Source organism: Rhipicephalus microplus, chromosome 7 (genome assembly GCF_043290135.1).
Source record: "Rhipicephalus microplus isolate Deutch F79 chromosome 7, USDA_Rmic, whole genome shotgun sequence".
Taxonomy (NCBI): Eukaryota; Metazoa; Arthropoda; class Arachnida; order Ixodida; family Ixodidae; genus Rhipicephalus; species Rhipicephalus microplus.
The window spans coordinates 140,929,957-140,949,513 of record NC_134706.1 but is presented as its reverse complement, the minus strand read 5'-3'; the positions used below and the strand labels follow the sequence as shown (position 1 = coordinate 140,949,513).

General features: G+C 48.7%; 1 pseudogene; it reads left to right on the top strand.

The window, feature by feature from the left end:
• The first annotated feature begins 1,492 nt into the window (after positions 1-1,492).
• LOC142767889 (uncharacterized) overlaps positions 1,493-19,557 on the top strand; it is a 29,565-nt pseudogene continuing 11,500 nt past the window's right edge.

The window sequence follows — 19,557 nt, the reverse complement described above, 5'->3', positions numbered from 1 at the left end:
TTACTCAGCGCAGATGGGAGCGCAGAAACGCGGCGTCAACGTTTTCGTCGCAAGACTTCCCGCAGCTGCCACCGCAACAACAGAACGAAGCGCACCTATCAAAGAGAGGACGCAGCCGCTCGAGGAAGCGGGACAAAAGCAGGAGACAATCGGCGAGCCGCGGCAGAAGCACCGACGGCAAGCGCAGCGAAAACATGAATTACAACCGCAACCAGCAGCGATCGGGCAATGTAATAAATGGGGCCCAAGCAATCAACCCGCAAGCGGCGAACCGCAATCCGCTCAACCACGTAGCTGAAGCAAAGGACAACACCATACAGTCACTACACAATGAAAATGACCAGCTCAAGCGATGCATCGCTGAACAGAGAGCTCAAATGCAAGAGATGAACGCTAAGTTGAACCAACTCATCAACGCACAGCAGCAGCAGCAGCAGCAGCAGCAGCAACAACAGGAGACTCCGCCACCGCCACTGTCGCCGCCGCAGAGTCCACCAAGACCCCCAACGCCAACGGAAAACAAGACAAACTCAGCCATGGAGGTACAAGTCCCAGTTACTACGGAAGCTAACAGCGCAGAACCCGAAACGATCGACGTTGCTAGGACAAGCGAACCGGCACCCAAGAAGCGAGCGCTCGAATACGCACGTGAACGAAGAGTCAACGCTAGGCTGGACAGCCTAGAAGAACGTCAAGATCGACTAGAACAGACCATGAAAGCCAACTACGAAAACCTGAGCCAAGTCATCAAAGCTACTAACGATCGCCTCGATGCTAGCAACGCACGCCTCGACACATTGGTGACACCCGTACATGGCATGCAGTCTACCATACAAGGAATACAGACTAAGTTGGATGCACTAATACACGCGCTGACGGCGTCAGGACTAATCCCCCAACAGGCCTTCGCCCAACCGCAATAATGGACGGGACAACGGCAACAGGCACCGCTAACCACACAAACAGAGCACAGACACAGCAGCATCATCTCCTCATATGGCAATGGAATCCCAACGGCATACAGGGGAGAAAAGCATCGTTACAACAGTAAATAAAACAAAGCACCAAGAGACCCGACGTTATAATACTACAAGAGACGCACAATGAAACCCCACCGACGTTACCGGGGTACAGATCCTTTGCGAAGCCCCCCAGCGCACGAACAGTTGGGAAAGGCGCAGGGGGGGGGGTCTGCACCTTGGTAAAGAAGAATCTAACTTCAATAGATCACGAGCTGCTACCCAACGGCGCCATCGAGCACAGCACGGTCGAAATCGTCACCGGGAAGCGCAAGCGCCGTGAAAGCACTTTTATAATCAACGTGTACAGCAATCCGAAGCACTTCCAGCAAAAATTCCGCACCCTTGTGCACAAAGCGCAACAGCTCGCGGGCTCCAACGTAACCCTACTGTGTGGAGACTTCAACGCTCAACATACGGCATGGGGGTATCCATACACGACGGCGAAGGGCCACAGTCTCTACGACGAAACAATGGACGCAGGTTACCAATTGCTAAACGACCCCAACGCACCTACGAGAAACGGAACGTCGTCGCAGCGAGACACAAACCCGGACCTCGCTTTCATAAGCACGGCCTCAGCACTGCGTGGAGTCACGTGGCGGAACACCGGGGAGACGTTGGGAAGTGACCACTGCATACTCGAAATTACACTATGCATCGCAGAGAACACGCAAAGAGCACAGCAACAGCAAATCGTCGACTGGCACGAGTACAGAAAGAAATTAGAAGACAGCGTTACGGAAACCATTGAAAACATAGAAGCATGGACCAACATGTTCAACGCCACGACCAAAGACGCCACTCAGATGGTAGAAGCGGAGCCGAAGGCTACGATGCTGGACAGCAGACTAGCGCACCTCATGGAAGCCCACAACTCGCTGATACGGCGCTGGAAAAGGCAACGCCACAACAGAAAGCTACGCAAACGTATAGCACAACTCAACAGAGACATCGAGCATCACAGTGCAGTCCTCTGCAGACAGCAGTGGCACGCGGTGTGTCAAAAAGCGGACGGTCAGCTACACAAAGGCAAGACATGGCGCCTGCTACGCCACTTGCTCAACGCTCAGACAACCAAGGGAGCTCAGCATTACATGCTGAACAAGACAATTCACAAAGCCGTCAAATAAATGGGAGAGGCTGAGGTGCAACGACGCCTGGACGCCAAGTATCTCCCCGTAACGCCAACGGACCCACTCCCCAGCTACAAAGGGGCAACCAACGAGAGACTAGATGCCGACATCGAAGAATGGGAAGTGCGAGCTGTTCTACAAACAATCAACTGTAAATCTGCATCCGGACCGGGCCACGTCACCAACAAGGCATTGAGGAACTTGAACGACACGGCAATCGAAGCCCTCACCAAGTACTACAACCAGTGCTGGCGGACGGGCAAGCTACCGTAACAATGGAAGACCGCGAAAACGGTCCTGATCCCCAAACCAGGCAAACCACCCAGCATAGACAACCTGATACCCATCTCTCTAACGTCGTGCGTGGGCAATGTGCTTGAACACGTCCTACTCAACAGATGGAAACATTATTTGGAAGAATCCAACATATATCCACATACAATGCTGGGGTTCCGGGCCAAACTGTGTACCCAGGACGCCATGCTGGTGCTCAAGAACAAAATCGCGGACAGACACTTTCCCACGTTGGATAACAGAGCGGTGCTCGGACTGGACCTCCAGGGAGCATTCGACAGCGTACACCACTCGGCCGTCCTTCGGCAGGTGTCCCACTTCAACATGGGGGAGAGGACGTTCGCTTACATCAAAAATTTCCTGACCAACCGCACCACGCGGCTTGTGGCAGGAGAACTATAACTACCGCTCAAGCAGCTGGGGAGCACGGGGACACCGCAGGGCTCGGTGATCTCCCCTCTGTTGTTCAACCTTGTCATGATAGGCGTTGCAAGAAGATTGGTACGCGTTAGAAACATCAAGTACACGATCTACGTGGACGACATCACGCTGTGGTCAACGGGAGGAAGCGACAGCCAGATCGAGGCAGCCCTCCAAGAAGCCGTCGCCACCGTAGAAGAACACCTACGACCCTCCGGACTCAAATGTTCACCAACGAAGTCGGAACTGCAAGTGATCTCACCGCGAAGTGCGCGACGCCTGACAACGCAGAACATCAACGTGGTAACCCAAGACGGAACGCCGATACCGCACGTGCAGACGCTCAGAGTTTTGGGGCTGCACCTCCAGGACTTGAACCGCAACAACGTGACGGTACAGAAGCTCCACGCAAAGCTCTCGCTGGCCACCCGCCCACTCAAGAAGGTGGCCACGCGGTACCAGGGCATGCGAGAAGACAGTCTACTACGACTCACCCAGTCGTTTGCAGTCAGCCACATCTCTTACGTAGCGTCGTTTCACAATTGGAAAGCGGCGGAGAAGATGAAGATTGACGCGATGATCAGAAAGGCGTACAAGACGGCCCTGGGCTTATACCCCCACACCAACACGGAACGCATGCTCGCGTTGGGCCTTCACAACACGCTGGAAGAAATCGCAGAAGCCCAGCGAACGGCGCAGTATCACCGCCTGTCCCAGACCAGGACGGGAAGAACGATACTACCGCGCATCGGAATCAACGCGCCAGCGACGACTCCGGAGATAGCAAAGCAGCTACCCCGGGATGTTCTCCAAAGACTGAGGGTTCCACCCTTACCGAAGCACATGCATCCACAAGTGCACCAAGAAAGAAGAACGGCGAGAGCCAGGGCCCTCACAAAAGGTCACGCCATCGATCCGCGCGCGTACTACGTGGACGTGGCGAAGTATCCCCACCGGCCAAACACGTACGCAGCAGCAGTCATCGCAGCAGACACTGGAGTACTCACAACGTCGGGAAGCATACGGTGCAAGTCGCCCACGCAAGCCGAGGAGTTTGCAATCGCACTGGCACTAGCGATCCCGGATTGCCGCACGGTCTTCAGCGACTCGAAGACGGCAATAGCCAACTTTGATACAAACAACGTCCATGGAACCGCTGCAAGAGTATATTCAACTATAGCAAGACCGGAAACCAACATTACCGTCAAGTGGTTCCCTGCGCACGCCGGGGAGCTGGACGTGGGCCCGAACCGCAACGATGAGGCAGATACAGAGGCACACGCGCTAACTAGCCGCGGGTCTCTGTCAACGCATTCCTCGGAGCCGCAACGACCCGATGCCGAAGACGGAGAGTATTTAATCACACCCTACGCCGACGTTCTGCAGTGGTACAGAACGAGCAGACGCCTCTACCCACCGCCTCACCGAGACCTACAACGCAGAGAAGCAGCCACACTACGGCAGCTGCAAGTACAAGCAATATGGACCCCCGTCTGGGCAAAGCACGTTTATCCGGAGGTTTACACCACTGATGTATGCCAACACTGCAAGAAGGCGCGAGCCACCCAGAGACACCTCCTTTGGGACTGTGCACCACCGCCGGGTAACCAAGAAGTAATGCGAACTGCCATAAGCAGTCAGCGAAATTATCAGCCGAGAGCCAGGTAATTAAAGAGACGTGGTCCAGCACGTGCTTATCATCCTGGAACGCCAGCGGCCGAAAGCGGCGCCCCCACGGGTTTGACGCGAGTAGGTTGCTGCTCCGGGATGTCCGAGCACGCCAGTGTCTCGCTTTAATCCCCCTACCTGTTACATCGTGCATAATGAATAGCACAGCATAAACGGAGACATCTTGTTTATTTCATCTTCTTTCTCCTCCCCCGTGGCGGCCACCGAGCGCGTGCCACCGCACAGCGCTGTAGTCGGTAGCGACGCCTTATACCACATATCCCCTCTTGCAAAAAAAAAAAAAAATAAAATAAAATAAAAATAAATGGTAGAAACACACAAAACTGTTTTTGTCTACTTCCTAACGAAGTCCTTCAATTTCTTTGGGGTCTTCTTTTTACGCTTGCTTTTCCTTGCAGGCGCATTAAATCCTGGACTGGTCAAAGCTTGCGTGCCGTCTGGTGGAGATGATACGGGGTCTGCCCTTTCATGACCATCCGCTCTTGATGTGTCCCATTGGGGCGCACTAGATGACCGATCAGATGCAGGGGACCAGTTCATAAGGGCAGCGGTTTCAGGCTGTAATGCATGAGAAGACCGATTAAATGCAGGTGTCCAGTTCATAACAGCAGGGGTGCCCGATTTCATTTTGTTGACCGCTCCGGAGTGAACTGCGATTAACTTAGATGCGTTCCACACACGCCCATCGTCCAAAAGGTACGAGGCCGGTCCCCGTTTTCCAATGATCTTCTTGGGCGCGGAAAATTGTGAAGACAGCTTACCGTGAGCTGCAGTTGTCTTAACGCGCACGTAATCACCAACGACGAAACTGGGTTCCTTGGCTCCACGTTTTTCATCGGTGTAGCTCTTCGAGATCATTTGCTTCTTTTTGACATGCTCTCGTAGCTGTTCAATCGCCCTTGACGGGTCCGTGCTGAAGCATCTGTCGGGCAATCCCAATATGTCAAGTCTGGTGCGAGGTTGGCGTCGATGAAGAAGAACAGCGGGTGTCGCACCAGTAGTCGCGTGAGGCGTACAGCGATATACTTGCAGGTAATCAAGCATGGCTGTTCGTACGTCACGACGTTCAAGCAGGGCTAGTTGAATGTACGACTTCAGCACCCTATTGAATCTCTCCACCAAGCCGTTAGCTTGTGGGTAATACACGGAAGAGTTGTAGTGCGTTATTCCACGCTCCGTGAGAAACTCGTCAAAGCTTGCTGAAGAGAACTGTGGTCCATGATCGGATACAATACTACGTGGGTAGCCTTCTCGCGCAAAAAGTTCAAGTAAAAACTTCTTCACTGTAGACGTGGTCGCATCTCGCACGAACGCCACTTCAGGCCACTTGCTATAATAGTCAATAACAGTAATCGCAAAACGGCAGTCGGCCGAAGCTTGCGTGAAAGGTCCCACAATGTCGATGGCAATTTTTTCCCACGCCGCGTCAGGAAGAGGAACAGGTTGCAGTGGCGCTGGAAAGGTACGTGCGGACTTGTCACAAGACTGGCAAATCACGCATGTGCGCACCAGTTCTTCAATGTGACTATCCATGCATGGCCACCAATAGGACTCTCTCAGGCGAGCTTTGGTACGACTAATGCCTGGATGTGACTCGTGGGCCAGATCCATAAGGCGGCGTGTCAACGTTGCAGGCACGACAATCCTGTCACCCCGGCATAGGATATCACTTACAACAGAGAGTTCAGCCTTCACGTAAAAGTAAGGTAGCAATTCTTTTGACAGTGATTTCTTGTCAGGCCAAGAAGTAGTCGTGAAGTGCTTAACTTCACAGATAATCTGATCATTGGCACTTGCTTCTTGAAGTTCTGGCATGGTAACTACGGGAGACAACAAACAGATAAATTCCTCTTCTGGTGCATCGCGGATTAAACTCTGGACGGGTAGCCTGGAGAGAGCGTCAGCCACGACGTTTTCGCTACCTTTCCTGTATTCGACGGTATAGTTGTAGCAGAGCAACCGTGAGGACCAGCGCGCAATCCTTAATGGTCGGTGACCGGTGCCTTTCGTCGAAAGAAGCGTAACCAGCGCTGCGTGATCCGTTCGTAAGATGAAAGGTCGTCCCCATAGATAAACGTGCCAGTGTTCGCAAGCCCAAACACAGGCAAGGGCCTCACGTTCGCCGACTGAGTATTTCCGCTCATGCGGTTGAAGTGTGCGGGAGGCGAATGCGACAGTTTGCAGTGAGGTCCCGTTGTCTTGCTGAAGTACTGCACCTAATCCATATCCTGAAGCATCAGTTGTAACGAACACAGGCAAGTGAGGATCGAAAAGATGAAGCACTTCGCAAGATGTGAGCAGAGATTTCAGGCGCTCCAAACTGCTCTGTGCTGCCGCACTCCAAACGAAAGAGGCTTGTCCTCGTAGCAAGGCGCGCATTGGCTCGACAACATCCGAAAAATGAGGAATGAACTTGGAATAGAAGCCTGCAAGCCCCAGTAGCGAGCGGAGTTCGTTAATATTTGTAGGTGATGGTGCCTTTGTTATCGCCTCAATGGATGACATCAACGGAAATAATCCTTTGGCGCTCACAACGTGACCTAGAAAAGTCAACTCTGCCACGTCAAAGACACACTTGTTGTTGAGCCGGAGGCCAGCATCAGAAAGACGTTGCAATACAGCGCGCAAGTTTCCCAAATGGTCCTCTCGGGATCGCCCATACACGATGATGTCATCAATGTAAAATAGGACACATTTGCACCCTTTCAAGATCATGTGCATCATTTTCTGGAACGCTGATGGCGCCGACGCCAGTCCGAAGCAAACCCTCTTGAAGCGAAATAGTCCATCGTGAGTGATGAACGTGGTAAGGTCACGGCTCTCTAAACTGAGCGGTAACTGGTGATATGCAGAAGCTAAGTCTAGCTTCGAGAAACGCTGTGCCCCAGCCAGGCTGTTCAGGAGCTCCTCAGTTTGTGGCAAAGGAAAACTGTCTACTACCACAGCTTTGTTTGGCTCCCGTAAGTCAACACACATGCGAATCGAGCCGTCTTTTTTTCTGGCTACGACAATAGGGGAGACCCACTCAGAAGAGTCGACACGCTCAATGATGCCCTGAGCTTCTAATTTCTGAACTTCTGCCGAGACTTGCTCGCGAATGACAAGTGGCAGTCGTCTCAGTTTGCTGGCCACCGGTTGTACAGACGCGCGAACTCTGACCTTGTGAGTGAAACCTCTCACAGTTCCCAGCTCTTTTGCAAATAGGTGCTCAAACTCAGAACGTAATTCTGGAGGTAGCACCGGAGTTTCTTGCGTCATTAGAAGACACCTGAGCGGTGACCCTTGGATCTTCATATCCAGAGCAGCGATGCCGTCTAATCCCAGAATGGTCGTTCCCCCAGGCACAACGTATAGTAGAACAGAAGTGCATCGGCCGTGAAATGAGGCAGTAGCAATGAAGCATCCTTGTATAGGAATTGCTGCCTTTGAATAATCGAGAAGCTGGACGGATGTAGACTTCAGTGGATACGCTTTAGAAAAATAGCGTTGGTAAAGTTCTTCGGCCAGGATCGAAACCGATGATCCTGTATCGATCAAAAATGGTACAGAAATTCCTTCTATTTCCAACGCTGAGTAAATTCCCTTCTTACGGCTCCAGATCTGACAAACACTTAAATGGTCGTCTGGATCAGCTGTATCGTTACCTTCCGCTACATGCTGAACATTCTTCTCAAACTTCCGCAATGACTTGCACACCTTTTCAAGATGGCCAATTTTCTCACATTGTCGACACCTATGTGCTTTGGCCTTGCACAGAGAGCTATTTGCAAGGTGTGCCGTAGAACCACAACGATAACATACTTGCTCTTTCGGAGATATGCGACTTTGACCGTGCATGTTATAGCAAGTACATGTGCTACAATGCCGTTCTCTGTGATTTGAAGTATCTTTTACACGATGAACTTGCAAGTCATTTTGTGCAAGTTCTCTTGCTTCATTAGTCGCTTGATCATGCTGTTTGGCAATGGTAAGAGCCTTAGAAAGCGTGAGAGACTCTTCCAGCAGAAGGCGTTCACGTAAGTATCCACTTGTGGTTTTCTCTATGAGCTGGTCGCGTATCATGTCGTCCGTTAGATCACCGAAATTGCATGCTCCTACAAGACTTCTCAGCGCGGTGACGTAATCAGCCGCAGTCTCACCTGGGGCCTGCGTACGTTGACGGAAACGGTGACGCGCTGCAGTGACGTTCAACGTGGTTTTGAAGTGACCTTCCAGCGTCGCGATGGCGCGGTCGAACACATCAGGACTAGGGGACGTCAGTGTACCTGCCGCAGCGCTCGCAGGCACGAGGCACGGGTCGTCCCGACTACACTACCCCTTCCCCCTTTATGCCGGATCGTCAATAAAGTTGTTTCACTCACTTTGAGCAATTTTCATTGTGTGATATGTGGGGTTCACCGTCTCGAAACCACCATGTGAATATAAGAGAAACCATAGTGGAGGGCTCCAATGATTTCGAACACCTGGGTTCTTTTTTAACTTGCACCCAAATTTGAGAAGTTGGGCCCACACCATTTTCGCCTCCATCGAAACTGCAGCCGCCGCAGGCTGGATTCGATCCCGCAACCTGCGGGTCATTCGAACAAAGTGAGGTTAACCTGGACGTTCGGGTTCATTCTCTTTCACCTGCTTCGCAAATGAACAAATTTGATTGAACTGTAAAGAATGCATAGTTTGTCTTCTTCATTTATTATTTGATGAATTTTTAATCAGACGAAGCGCGGTAAAACTTCTGCTTAGCCCTTATCTGTGCTCGTTGTTTCAGCTAGCTCAGCGATATTACATTGGATCACACTCGCTTGTCTCGCTCGGTTAGCGTGGCAAGAAAAATTGCGGAAAAGATAAAACATATGATGTCATGTGCAGTGAATGGAAGCCGCAGTGGGCTTGGTGAATGAAACCATCCATGCATTAGACTAAGATGGCTGAGTCGAGGCCTCACATATTTTGCGTGGCTGTGCAGTGCGTTAATACAGGGATTTCCAGTTTCGCAGATGTTCTGGAGGTTTCCTAGTGACAAAGGGTGAGCACAACTTTTTGAGTTTGTTATTTCAGCTGGTATTCATTTTGCATGAGTGCACGAGTAAACCCAGTTCGCAGCAAGCCTGACTGGACAGACATTAGCACAGTGTCGCTAGACAAATTCGTGATGACGAAAGCCTATCCGCTGCTCTAAGAAATATTTCATGAAAGGCTTGAATGCGTGTTGACTAAGCTACCGAGTTTGTTCGTTCTTACTTTTCGGCATGTAGTTGAAACGATGTGAAGCAATTATATCATTCTTTTGGTCCATAAAAGCCCCGCTGCGGTGGTCTAGTGGCTAGTTACTGGGCTGCTCACTCGTACGTCGCGGGATCGAATCCCGGCTGTGGCGTCTACATTTTCGATGGAAACAAAAATTCGGTAGGCCAGTGTGCTCAGATTTGGGTGCACGTTAAAAAACCCCAGGTGGTCGAAATTTCGGGAGCGCTCCACTACGGCGTCTCTCATAGTCATGTAGTGGTTTTGGGGCGTTAAACCCCTTATATCAATCAATTCATCAGAAGGCAAGAAGCGGCTTCTCGTTATTCCCCGAACGCTGCGCTTTACAACCCGAATTTTCTTTCACGCCGACCCGAAATATGCGCACGCCGGTCTCCGCAAAACCTATGAACGCTCGCGGAAGAGATATTAGAAAGCTTTATAATAGCGTTACCAGGCATTGCAGGCGTAGAGGGAGCCGGATCAGCTTTGGCAGAGCATTTGCCCCTTCCGCAAACCAAAACGCGCAATCGCAGCACATTCGCAGCCACGCCATAGCCTCGAAACCAGCGCATCAGGGGCCTTGTTGGCCACACGTTATTTCGGATTTTCTACGGGGGGACCGCAAGCGCGAACGGAGGCCAGCTTACGACGCATGCGCAGCGGCAGCGACCACACCGCGAGGGCTGGCGGCAACCTATTCTTAAACTTTCTATTAGTGGCATGGTATGTTTACCTCCGTCATTCGAGTTCATTCGAGGCTGCCATGAGTGTCAACGACGGAAAAGAACACCTCATCCTGCAGCTGCTCTCGTGCCCAGATTGCCCATTTTACCACGTCGGAATAGACCTTTATGGGCCACTGCCATTGGCCATGGCAGGTAATCGATGTGCTATCGTTGCTGTGGACCACCTGAAACGGTACGCCGAAACCACTGCTCTTCATAGGGCGACAGCACATTACGTCGAATCTTTCGTCCTCAATCGTTTTGCGCTTAGTCACGTCCCTCCTCTCGCAGTTCTCAATGATCACGGCCGTGTTTTTCTCTCCTACGTCGTTCAAGCACTTCTCCATCAGTGCCATATTGTACACCGAACGAGTACTGCCTACCCCCCCCCCCTCCCGTCGTCGAACGGTTTGACTGAGTGGTTCGGCCCTGGAAGACATGCTTGCGATGCATGTTGCATCATGCATGTTGATCAAAGAAACTGGGACCTGGTTCTTCCATTTGCGACCTGCGCGTACAACACAGCCACGCAAGTTGCAACAAAGTCGCCAGCCTTCCCACACTATCGAAACCTTGCTGCTATACGCACCGGATGGATCCGAGTGCACGACCGCGTAAGAAGCTGCCCGTTTTGCAGAAGACTGCCGTCGACAAGCAAACCGGTTCACTACGGCCGATCAACAAAACCAGAAGGAGCCACGTGATGACGGCCAACCTTTTGCGGTAAAACTCACACCCGGAACACTTGTATGGCTGCATATACCACCCTGCGCTCCTGGGTTGTCACTCAAACTTCTCTCAAGGTATCTCGGTCCCTGCCACGAGGTTCAGCGTACCTCACCAGTGAATTGCGCAATCGAACTTCTTACGCACACAATCTAACGTCTATGGCGTGGACATGATACTGTTCACGTAGATCGCCACAATCCGTACCTCGACCTGATTGTTCCGACCTGTTAGACGGCCAAGTGGCTCCATCTTTCTCGACGGAGGCAATTTTAATGAAGAAAAGAAGACAAAGACAGAAAACCACGATCATCGTCACGAGAAAAGACACCACGAGATCGGCGTAAGAACACCAGCAACTTCTCACGGTGTCACTTCCGATCTATCACCTGTTTGCTATAGGCTCCGTCAATAAACCTCGTTACAACAAGAATGACGACCACTCGTTCTGTGCATTTACATAGATGGCAATGGATACACCAATCCATGAAGCTATCAAGTTATTTATCTTATACCTTAAATACGTTTATTTCGGCTTCAAACAGTACAAACAGTTAGATACATTGTGTATATAACAAGGACTGCAATGCACATGTCCACAAAAACTTTGGTTGATGACTTTAGCCGGTATTCACAAACATTCCTCAGCCTACCATCGAGTTTTTCAAATAGGTTTTAACCCTTTATTGTGCTTGATCTTCATGTTCAAAGTATGCCAGTATTCATGATCCGTAATCTTTTACCTCGTTACTATACTCGTGCCTTGATAACATATGTAGAGCTTACAGAAAGTTGAGGAAACCTCGAGGTAAAAATAAGGTTGACTTGTGAATACGGGCCTTGAAGGGTGGTGTATCCTACTGTTTGGATGGTGTAATGAAATTGATGGTGTAATGAACGTCATCATTTTTGAAGTCTTTCCGGCCTTTGTGAACGGGACGAAAATATTTCGAGGCATCCCAAGGAAGTATGTGCTGTCTAGACGAGTTGATTTACGGTCAGCAAAATGTGAACAAGGGGTCCAGGACCAGTTCGCGCAAAGAAAACGCACGAGCCAAGAAAGGCCATTGTGAGCTCGACTCTATGCAAGGCTTTCAAGGCGAACAAGGAGGAAGCTGGGCCACTTTCGAGGTCACCATGGATCTGGAAAGACCGGAAACAGCGTGGTATATGCAGTGGGCTGAACGCTAAAACCCAAACCGCGTGTGACTGCACCTCGCGAGGAGAAGCGAAGTCCCGGATATTCGCAGCCAAGCAGCAGCTCCTAGCAAACAACGAGGTATTAAATGTGTGGTTGAAGGAAAGAAAAAAGATACTATCTGCTGCAGCCGTTGCGGGAGCCCGCCTCAGCACCTCGAAGACGAGGGTTTAGTCGACCACTCCTCCTTCCCCCTTTCTCCATAGGATCGGCTCAATTGAGTGGCATGTTCTGACGATAAGCTGGCGGTTCACTACATTGTCCTACCTGAACGCCGTCAGGCAAGTTTGGCACGTGTACTGAGAGCCGGTTTTTTTAACCTAACCCAACTGACAGAAGAGTTTTGAATACCAAGGTCATATAAGATCATCGGACGTGCACGAAATCCTAGTAACGTGTGCAAAACATCGGTGCAGTGCGTTTGTGACCATATTTGGGCATCGTGTAGACTGGGCCCTCTCCACGTGCATTGTGTGGTGTCTTTCCCCGCATTCGTGGGTGGAGCCCCAAGACCATCGAGCGCCACACTGGCTGAAGCCGCGGACAATGCGCCCAGGGTTGGCAACGCGGCGCTATATAAGCGGAAGACTTTTGTATATTTTAATTTCAACAGTTCTCCTGTACAGTTCTTGACTTCTAGTTCATACTTGATCACTTGATCACCTCCTTTTGAATTCTCAGTTACTAATCATGTAAATAAATTGTAGTCGTTTTAACAAGCGCCTCATCTGACTTGTTGGACGACGGTTCTTACGACGGGGGCCCGCTACCAAACTGAGACCCACAGGACCCGGAGTCGCAACAATGGAAATGCGAATCCACCGCAGTTTCTCGGTTGCCCAAGTGCTGCTCAGCAGACCAGCCCTGTTTCACCTGACCAGAAAAATGAGCCAATGAGGGATTGCAACAACCTAATGATTCGTAGTGGTGGCTGTACGACATGAGGTATGTTCCATGCACGGCCGCAAAACACATTCTGTGCTAAATACGTTCCTTCGAGCATCGGTAAATCATACTCTTGAGCTTCCCGGGCGTGTCGTTTTACATCTTCGACTAGTCAAACCCACAAGGAGGCTGATATGCCGTAGCAAGTATAATCAAGCCACAGAATGCGAATGCAGTCACTTTTTTGAAGACCGAAAAGGGGACTTAGGCAGGCGTCTGGGGAACTAATGAATAAACATCGCCATTGTTGCATAGAAAAAAATGGCAGCATATCCACGGGGTGAATGACGGAGAGTGGGGCGAAACATCCGTCCGTTCATGCGTTCTTGCTTCCGTCCGTCCATGCGTCCGTCTGTGTGAACGTCCGTGCATCCATCCGCCTGTCCATTCGTGCGTCCGTTCCTGCGTTCATCCATGCATCCGCCCCTGCGTCCGTCTATGCGTCCATCTGTCCGTGCCGCCATCCGTGCATCTCTCCATGCATCTGTCTGTGTGTCTGTTCGTCCATCTAGTCAACACTCCAAGTACCACCATCTCGCATCTTTTTATCATATATTCCGCATATAGAAGCACCGCCATTCAGCAGATATTCCGAGGACTAAACGAGAGGTGGCACACGCACACTTTCTTACGGCTTGCGCTTCGTGTCTACTTCCCACCTTTAACCACGTCGAGTTCATGGTTCACTCATGAACTGTAGTTCACTGTATTCATGGCATTGCGGCCCAACGCTCACTAAACCCTTTTATAAGCAAGCAGTTTGCGCCCAGCGAGAATAACCTAGCAGCCCTTTCTTGTGAAATAGTGCTCAATGTACATGCCAATGGCTGCTAATCGGGAAAAGAGACAGGATACTTTGGCTTTTAGTTAACGCGCATGCTGCGATTTTTAGGAGCGAAGCTCCTTAAAGTGGCATCCGTTTACCCCTCGTCGTAGTCGTAGTGCGTAACCAGTCTTACGCTTTGACCTGCAAGGTGGTGCCGGTGGGAGATTTCTCCTGTGCGTTGTTGAACAGTAAAAAATTCACAGCGTGCGCGTCATTCGCAGCGTGCGCGTGCGCATAGGAAAAAGAGTGTCTTGCGGTCGTATGGGTGGTTATGAACTTTCGTCCGTACCTCTACGGTTGTTCTTTCCACGTAGTCAGCGACCATCATTCCCTCTGCTGGCTGACCAACTTGAAAGACCCGTGTGGTCGGCTCGCACGGTGGAGCTTACGCCTTCAAGAGTTTGATATGACGGTCGTATATAAGCCCGGACGGCAGCCCGCCGACACCGATTGCTTATCAAGGTCACCGATAAAGCGCGACGATGACACAGAAGATGACAACATGGCGTTTGTAGGAGTCGTCGACACCACTACGATTTCGTGCAAACATAAGGAAGACAGCTAGTTGCTTCCCCTTATTGAATTTTTGAATGGCCGGACAACAACCGCCCCTAGAAGATTTGCGAGGAGCCTGCCATCAGTCGGCTTAAGTAGTGATGTTCTCCTTAAGAACTTTTCTCCCAGAGGAAGCACCCACCTTCTTGTCATTCCGACGTCAATCCATGAGGAGATACTTGGTGCTTGCCACGATGAGCCAACGTCCAGTCATCTCGGATACACACGTACATTGGCCAGAATCCAACAGAAATGCGACTGGCCAAGACTTCCACCTATTGTGAAACATTACGTGTGCACGTGCCTCGATTGCCAACGACGAAAATCCCCACCTTTAAAACCAGCGGGACTATTACAACCAATTCAAGTGCCCATGATACCTTTTACCCAAATTAGAATGGATCTCCTCGGCCCTTATCCGACTTCCCATGCTAACAAGTGGGTAATAGTCGTTACTGATTATGTTACGTGCTGTGCGGAAACAAAGGCTTTGTCAAGTGGCACCGCCGTTGAAACCGCATGATTCTTCATAAAAAATATCGTCTTGAGGCACGGTGTTCCGATAATCATAATAACAGATCGAGGTACCGCTTTCACGGCCACGCTCCTGAAGACAGTGCTTGAGCTCAATGGAACAGCCCATCGAAAAACCACTTCTTATCATCCACAAACAATCGGATTAACAGAACGCCTCAACAAGACTATTGCCGATATGTTGAGTATGTACATTGACGTGGATCACAAGAACTGGTACGACATTCTACCGCACATCACGTTCGCCTACAATACAGCGCAACAACTACCTACACGAAGAACGCCGTTCGGTCTTCTTCATGGCCGTGAAGTGAAGACGATGCTTGACGCCATGTTACTGCACGACTGCAATGACATCGATTTGGCCGCTGCATCTTTTACCCAACAGGCCGAAGAAGCGAGGCAGCTTGCACGCGTCTGAATTACCAGCATCTCTACCAGTGTCACTATGAAGAAACAGCAGCAATTGAATACGGGACAACTCGCTTTAATTATACCAGAACACTGGCAAACTGATCGCATGAGAATTAACCTCGTATCTCTCTCTCTTTCTCTCTCTCTCTCTCTCTCTCTCTATATATATATATATATATATATATATATATATATTTAAACTTGTACTTTTGATGTCTCTTCTTTGTATACAAATATTTCTCACGATGACGGCATAGCTGCATTACAAAACATGTACACAGACCATAGACAATCTAACACTCCAGATTTCTCTGCCATCGCAACTTTGACGAGAATGGTCCTCGAAATAAATTCATTCGAATTTATCCAAGAGTATTTTCGACAAATCAGCGCGACCGCTATGGGCTCCAAAATGCCACCCAATAATGCCAACATATTTATGGGAAAGCTAGAATCAGAGTTTCTTGCACAGTGTTCCTTGAAACCACTGTTACACAGAAGATACATTGACGACATGTTTTATATTAGGACACACAGCGAGGATTAACTTCTCAGCATTATCGACACTTACAATGCTGTATATCCGAACATACACTTCACACACGCCCCTTCGCAAGCAACTGTACATTTTCTTGCTGTTACCATAACAATAGAAGAAGACAAGCTTTCTACAACCCTATATCGCAAACGAACGGATCGACAACAATACCCCCATTACGAAAGCGATCACCCACGTCACTGTAAAAACAGTATTCAATACAGCCAGGCTCACCGGTCTAAGCAAATCTGCTCAAGAGTCGTTGATTTTGACAGGAGCTCACAGAGCCGAAAATCTTATGCTCGATAAACAAAAATACCCCACGCATGTATTTGATGACGCCGTTCAAAAAGCGAGAAAACGGAAGCGTGATGACTTACGTATGAAGCGGCCACCTCAAAAAGACCCACGATGAACAAACCTCTGCTTAACTTACAGCACAAATTTCCCCAATGTAAACGAAATTCCTATACGAAATTCTTAAACGACATTACAACATTCTGGAACAAAGTGAACGTCTGAAACGCACATTCCCATCCGCTCCTGGCGTCGTTTACCGACGACCACGCAACCTCAAAGACACAATTGTCCACTCTCAAATCAATACCTCACCCCCTAATAATTCATGCCGACCTTGTTTAATGTCACGATGTCTAGTATGTAAAGCGATGCGATAAACATATAAAGCAACCAGCACACAATCCAAGTTTTCGATTAACATACGAGGAAACCTAACATGAGATTCCTCTAATTTGGTATACCTACTCGAATGCAACGTGTGCAGTATGCAGTACATCGGACAAAGAGAAACACAATTTAGGATTCGCTTCGATAATCACAGAGCCCATGCGGAATCAGCCCCAAATCTACCCCTATCAAAACATCTCAATCTTCTCGACCATACATTCGACAAACTATCAGTAACGCTCTTATAGACAGGATTTAAATCAAACCGAGAAAGCGAACAACGAGAGTTATACCTTATCCATCGATTTAACACCCTCGATAGAGGAATAATTGAGAATCCTGGTACACTTGCAGCAATTAAAGCATTAGAAAACATTAACGGCAATAATGAAAATAGTAACTGAGTGCACGGCACTGCAGCTGCGAAAGGCACTGGACAACTCAAAACAATTCCAAGTGTAACTACTCTTCCTAAGTACAGCTGTCGCCTCTTTTCTGTTTTATTTTACTACCCAATCAATTGTGCTAAGCATGACATGCCCAACAGTAACCCTGTGCACAGCCGGGAGGCCCCTACTGCACGCGTAATCCAGAAGCGGGCAAGAAATTCGCATTGCACCCGCTTACCAGCCTCTGCCGCAATACGCGGCGCCCCTCTTTCTACGACGAGATGTTGACGGAGCACCGAGTAGTTAAAAGGCTTAAACTTCTTGAAAAAGCTCTTTTTCCACCACACCGAATTGTTATAGCCAGGAGGCGCCGTCTGGTCGCGAACAATGCGTTAGTGAAAGGAAAGATACACAGACCGCAGACATCCTAAAGGTGAAAAGGAGCAAAGGGAGAGAGACTGAGGGGAAGGGGAAGGAAGAGTGAAAGGGAGCGCCTGGGAGAGTCCACCTTATATTCTCCTTTTTTCTCTGTTCTTTCTTTCTTTTCTCTTTTTTTCTCCTTTTTCTTTCGTTTTTTATCTTCTTCTTCTCTCTCCCCTTCTAATTCAAGATTGTATAAAGCTGAGCACCAACAAACTGTACCCTCAATCCTGATGAATGCCAGACTCTAGGCCGAAACGTCGAAATGAACCACGTTGTGACCGCTCGTGGAGAATATATATATACACCATGCCTGCCTATATATATATATAAGCCAATCCCCCTCCCCCCCTCCTAAACGCAGGGCACCTTTCGAATACTCAGTGCCCAGTTTGGAGGAGCCGCCAGAACAGCAAGACAAAAGGCAGCATAACACAAAGTGTGTGTGAAGGCCATTAGCCAGTGACCAGGTTTTGTTACATATCTCTCATATTACAGCAATAGATATATTTCACAATCGCAGTGTTCTCATTTCTGAACCTAGAGCAGGTAACGGTGGCACATGTCGGTGTCATTTCTCGGTGAATCAAAGTGCACTAGGAAGTAGCCCACCATGAGTGTACTGCATTTGTGGGTGCCTTCGTCAAAAGTTGAATAAGTGACAACGTGCAAAGAGGTCTTCCAGCATCTTGCACAAGTACCCCTGAAGAAGGTGTGCCCAAATTAAATCAAAGCGCACTTATTCAGATTAGGTGTTTTCAAGAAGGCTGCTTATATCATCCCTTACACGACCATCTGTCTTCATTAAAACGATCGAGAAAGCTGTCAGTAGCTTCATTATGTCTATTTCACAAAATTTAATACAACAGCTATCTGAAACAGAAATTATAACAAGGCCATCATACATATCAGCTAGAATTGATCACCGCAATAAAGTTGGAGTTCGATCATGTCACACCAAAAGTTTTCATGACTCATTCATACCCAGAACTTGTGTCAGTTGGAATGATCTTCCCCATGATATCGCTTATACAACTGATAAAAATATGTTTTGTAAAACTATTAATTTTCTCTCAATGTTTGTATATATATATATATATATATATATATATATATATATATATATATATATATATATATAGTACATATGTGTATATGTAAGATTATTATTGTTAGTATACGTTTTTCTTTATCAAATTGTTGTCATTTATGCCTACTTTATTTCACCTATCTGCTGTGAGTTTTTTTTCTTTGCTGTTTTACATTGATTCCGTTATGTATATCTCCACTGCCCTCTGTAATGCCCTCGGGCCCTGAGTGTACAATAAATAAATAAATAAATAAATAAATAAAGAGGCTGTTCACGAAAACCCTCTGGTTGATGACCTCTTCTGGATTGTGCTTAAAAGGTTGCAGTGGCTGCCACTGTATCTTTTGAGTTATACCACTCATGATGAGAACGTGAGGGTAATGTCCGTCAATATTCATTTTTTTTTGCCAGAAAATAAATCAGCAGCTTTCTGAAAAGGTAGAAAATGCGAGAAAGGAGGTGAAGTTGCTGGAAGATTTTGCCCTCTGCTCTCGATTGGTAGCCGTACCGAATACTTGTCTGATGAACAATGTGAAGCACGGGTACCGTTTCTTGAAGAAAATCTTATTTTTTGTAACTAGCAGAAAACATGAGTACTGTCTTTGTAGAGCATTTTTGTATTTCAGTAGGTCAACTTGATTGAGGCTTTTACAAACGTTTCGGGTCATTTTCTGTCTAGGCCGGATGACAGTGGTTAAAATGCTAGCA